Source organism: Protopterus annectens, chromosome 5.part0, assembly GCF_019279795.1.
Source record: "Protopterus annectens isolate FY-2018-M chromosome 5.part0, PAN1.0, whole genome shotgun sequence".
Lineage (NCBI taxonomy): Eukaryota > Metazoa > Chordata > Ceratodontiformes > Protopteridae > Protopterus > Protopterus annectens.
Genome location: NC_056735.1, coordinates 26757174 through 26762173, shown reverse-complemented (window position 1 = coordinate 26762173; position 5000 = coordinate 26757174). Strand labels below are relative to the sequence as shown.

Sequence of the window (5000 nt, the reverse complement as noted above, 5' to 3'; positions counted from 1 at the left end):
GTGGAGCTCTTCTCCCTGGACCTACTTTGAAAACAGGCTCATTCCGGCCCATAGGACTTTCCTGGTTAACAAACTGCAAATAAATAAAATAAATAAATTTAACCTCAGTGATATAGGCATACTCAAAATGTCTGTTGTGTCCATAAACTTTAATGGATATACCACAGCATATGCATGAAGGTGTCTCACTAAATTCTATGGACATAATTGATGTTACCCTATTGTAACTTCACGACAGAAAAATCTCCTTTTTTGGGCTATGGTTTAATGACAAATGTTGAAACTTTTTATTAAAAACGGGTCAAAAAAGAAAGGAAGGGTAAGCATTTATAGGTTCATAGGTTCATACTAGGCTATCTGCCCTGGGGCAATTATAAGCCTAGCCCGATTCTGTATGGCTTACGCCACCCCTTGATTTGAGTATACTGTGCCCTTTTTAAGGTTTAGTTTACTGTGCCTCTGTCTAATAGTGACACAGGAGTAATCCCTGGGACAAACCTATGATCCCCCATCCACTTATCGAGATTCTTCTTGAAGAGATTCAGTGAGGTGCTCTGCCTCACATGAACTGGAATTCTATTCCAGAGCGAAGGGAGCCTCTGGGTTATTAACCTGTCCCTCCAGCAAGTTCTATTTATTTCTGTGCTGAGGTTCAAGTCCCTCGAGCGTGTGGCTCTAAGGGATTTAGATTTACTGAGGTGGAGCATGTCCATTAATTCTGGATTTGACATAGCTTTGTATGTCAGGCATAGATAAGCCTCGAAGTAGGCAGTATGCAACTGAGTAGAGCTGTAGTTTTTTTAACCAAGCAGCATATGGCATCTGTTTGAGACCCTTGATCCTCTTGGTGAGATACTTTTGGGGTCTTTCTAATTGCTGCAGGTGTCGGGTAAGGTACATCCCAAAGGGGCATTGTATTCTATGATGGGCCTGATGAGGGATGAATAAAGGGCACGATTACCTCTCTTGATCTGAATGTGAAACCCTTTGTGATGAGGTGGGCTATGTAGAAGGTCTTTCTAACCACTTTGGCAATGTGGTTTCCAAAGGAGAGATTGCTATCAACTTGGGTCCCCAGGTCCCTAATAACTTTCTCTGTACTTAATGGGTTTCCGCCTATGTGGTAATTTGTGGGCACATTGTTTTTGCCAAAGGGTATGACTATACATTTTTTGGCATTTAGCTTTAAACCATGGCGCTGGCACCAGTTATCTGTCTCTGTGAGACCTTTTTGAAGGATGTTTGTATCAGCTGGAGAGTTGATTATGGCACCCAGTTTGCAGTCGTCTGCGAACTTGGTGAGCCCTAGTCCTCCTATGTTTGTCTGTACCTCGGAAAAGTATATACCGAACAAGAGTGGTCCCAGGACAGAACCCTGTGGGGCGCCACTTGTGACTGGTTTCGAGTCTGACATGGCTCCAGCAACTCTCACTCTGTGCGTTCTGTCTTTGAGCCAGTTTGCGACCCATCTTGTGACATAGGGGTTTATATTTAAGCTGGATAGCTTATCTATGATGCCCGAGTGGAGTATTGTGTCAAATGCCTTTGCAAGGTCCAGATAGGCTGTGTGGACTACCTTCCCTTCATCTATGGCTTTGGTGACTGTTTCAAAGAAGTCAACCAGGTTCAAAAGGCAGGATCTGCCCTTGACAAAGCCGAACTGGGTAGGATCTAGTGTCTGTAAGTCCCCAATGTCTTTGTTTATGAGCTCCATGATGATCCTCTCCATAGCCTTGCAGACTAAGCTAGTCAGGCTTATGGGGCAATAGTTTCCAGGGTCCATAGAGGCTCCACCTTTGTGGAGTGGGACCACTGTTGCTGTACGCCATTCTGTGGGAACATATCCTCTAGTGAGGCTGAGATTGTATAACTGCTTTATTTGAGGGATTAGTTCCTCTTGTAGTTCATGTAGGACGCAACCTGGGATGTCATCTGGTCCCATGGAAGCAGTGTTTTTTGCTTTGGAGAGGGCAGCCTTCACCTGAGCATCTGAGATGTTTGGGAGGCAGCCCTCTGCTGGGATAGATACTTGCTCTTTTGGGGGGGGGGGTGGAGAAGTTTGCACTGAACCTGTCTGCCAGGATATTGGTGATGTCTGTGGGTTCAGTGTATTTTTTGTCGTTTAGAATCAACTCAGAACAAGTCTGGGAGTTGCATCCCAGGTTTCTAACATAACTGAAAAAAGCCTTATGATTGTCTTTGGTGTCCTGTGCAATTTTCCTCTCGAAGCTGGCCTTGGAGGATTTTATGAGGATCGTAATTTTTTGCTAGTACTGATTAGAGATGCCTTCCCTATTAGGGATTTTGCTCTATCATGTAGTAGCTTCCTCCTTCTGTTGTACAGTTTGTTTATGGCAGGGTCCACCAGACTGGACGCCTGCCTTTGGATGATTGGGTCTTGGTTTTGTTTGGGATAGCATGATCCATGCATTCCTGGAGATGTCCGTAGAATGCATTTATATAGGATTCTGCAGTTTGGGCTGTAGTTTCCACTGGCCCTGGGGCCTTGAAGGATTCCACTTTGGTTTTGAGAAGTGAGAAGTTCGCTTTTGAGAAGTTTTTTACTGTGGTTTTCTGGGCTGGGTGTGGGGTCGGGATGTGGATATCAATGAAATTAATTTATGGTCTGATCTTACCAATGAGGGATATACTTCTGGTGTGGAGCATAGAGCCCCATGTTGGTAATGATCAGGTCTAATATGTTGTCCACTCTTGTGGGAGTGGTGACTAGTTGTTCCATAGCATTTGAGTTTATAATTTCCAGGAATCTTTGGGCTAAGGTGCTGGGGCTTGAGTAGTGCTCCCAGTCAATGTTTGGGTAGTTGAAGTCGCCCAATATAATGGTGTTCGGAGAGATCTTCATGTTATCCAATGTTTTCAGGAAAGCCGAGATAGGATTCCTGACTTTGAGAGGATGGTCTGTAGGATGCTATAAACTGAAAAGCAGTCTTGCCCACTGTTAGTTGCACATGGATGGTCTCCGATACTTCTGCAATGCCACTAACCTGGAGGTGTGGATATCCTTGATAAATATGGAAACTCCCCTCCTTTTGTGGTTCGGTCCGGGTTTGGGGCCGAAAAGCATGATCTGAGGCATAGCCTGGTAGTGCTGGGGTGCTCTCTGGAGCCTTGAACCAGGTTTCTGTCACTGCACAGATATCGATGTTCTCCATACTGAGAGAGCTTGAGTGCGTGCATCTTGAGGTTAAGACTTCTAGTGTTTAGCAGCATTACCCTTAGTTTCTTGTTCCTTGTGCTGTCTATGGGGGTGGGTTTGACTTTTGAGCCTTGCCTAAAAAGGCACTATGGGGTGGCAAGAGCCTTTGCCAATATCCGAAAGCCCAGTGGTGACAGGTGCAAGCCGTCCCTAGCGACAACGCGGGCTTGTCGAGCATGTCATCCCAGGCTGACAGACACTGGATCCCCTTTGAATGACACCAACATTTTAGCCAATTGTTAAAATCGATCATTTTGTCTTTGTACTGTGGCATCATTCTAGGTGAGGGTAAGATGCTGCTCAAGGTCAGGGTCATACCAGCCTGGGCTACATGATCAGAGAGCTCCTCTATGTCTCTTTCATGTAGTCCAGGGAGGTCGTCTCAGGTCATTCACACCAGCATGTACAATGACTGAGTCATATTTGTATTTGCTTTGGAGTGACCTGAGTGCTTGCGTTATGTGTCTGATCCTAGCACCCGACAGGCAGCTCACCGTGACCTTCTCTTTATTCAGCCTGGTGAGTGGGATGTCAGTGTGTCTGACAATAGAGTCACCTATAACAAGAGTATCAGGTGTGTTATTCAGCCTTAAGGGCTGTGGCTGCTTGGCACACTGACTTTGTGGGTTATGTGTTGTGTGTGTTTTGTTTTGAGGTAGCGTTTGCTTGGATGTCTGCTTTGGAGGTCTCTGTTGCTTAGGTAGATTTTTATTTAGAGCCTCCAAGTATGTTTTTGTGTATTTATATGTTTGGTTCGCTGATGTGGTGGGACTATGTGATACTGGAATTGTGTTGTGTGAGGTTACCTTCTCCTCCTGACTGGTTACACCAGTTTTGAGATGAGAGAGCTCAGCCTCCAGTTTGGCTAAATGGTTGCATCTCTCACATATATTTGAACCTGTTTGGAGGAAGAGAGGGTTGTCCGTGTACATGTGACAGTTGTAACATTGCCTCAAAATTCCCAGATTCACAAGCTGGACTGGAGAGGAAACCATTGACTGACCTTTGGACATGCTAGAGTAACAGGGAAACTGAATTTAAGACGGAACAATAGAGGACAGGGTAATCGTAGAGAGTATAAGAGTAAGTAGTGCTTATGGTTTAATAGTGCTAACTTGTAGGATTACTTAATTGGACCAGTGAAGGGCCTTAGAATGAGAATATGGTGTTTAAATTGAGAGATAGAGCAGTTATAAAGGAAAAAGTGAAGAGCAGATTTTGTGGAGCCAGGAATAGTTTAAACCCAATTAGGCGGCGCTGCCCGTTGTTGCTTATGCTCAAAAAGCAAAAACCGCAAAAGAGGGTTTTAAGAGAGGAAGATGAAGGAGTTTTGGAATTGACCCAAAATGGCCAATAAAACTACAGTTTCAAGTCAGTAACCACTCCCACAGGGGCAGGCAGGCTGCTCAATGTTTTTCACTGCCACTGATCAACAGAGAGACTTTCCTTTAGCCCAAGCAAAAAATGGCCTCACAGAAACTTACAAACAGTTCAAGAACAGCAAGCCTGTAACTGAACTTTTTTAAATCTCAGAAAAGTGGGAAAAATCAAGATTTTTTTTTTGTTTTTTCAGAGATAGCAGAGGTTTACAAGTATCAACAAGTTATAACAGTGCAGTAAATGACCCCACACAAGAGTGCTAGGCCAAAGACAGATAAAATGCAGGTTTTGAGAAAAAAATGATTTTAAAAATAAGTGCAAACAGGAAATTCAGTAAACAGCTCTAGGTTGTGCTCTAAATACAGTTACTAATGCAGAAATCAAATTTAACAAGTCAGAAAAT

At 44.0% G+C, this 5000-nt stretch overlaps 1 protein-coding gene across 1 annotated transcript in view; it reads left to right on the top strand.

Moving 5' to 3' along the window:
• The window catches only part of LOC122802456, a gene marked incomplete in the record, with an annotated part of 745162 nt that overhangs the window by 511813 nt on the left and 228349 nt on the right, over nt 1-5000 (top strand).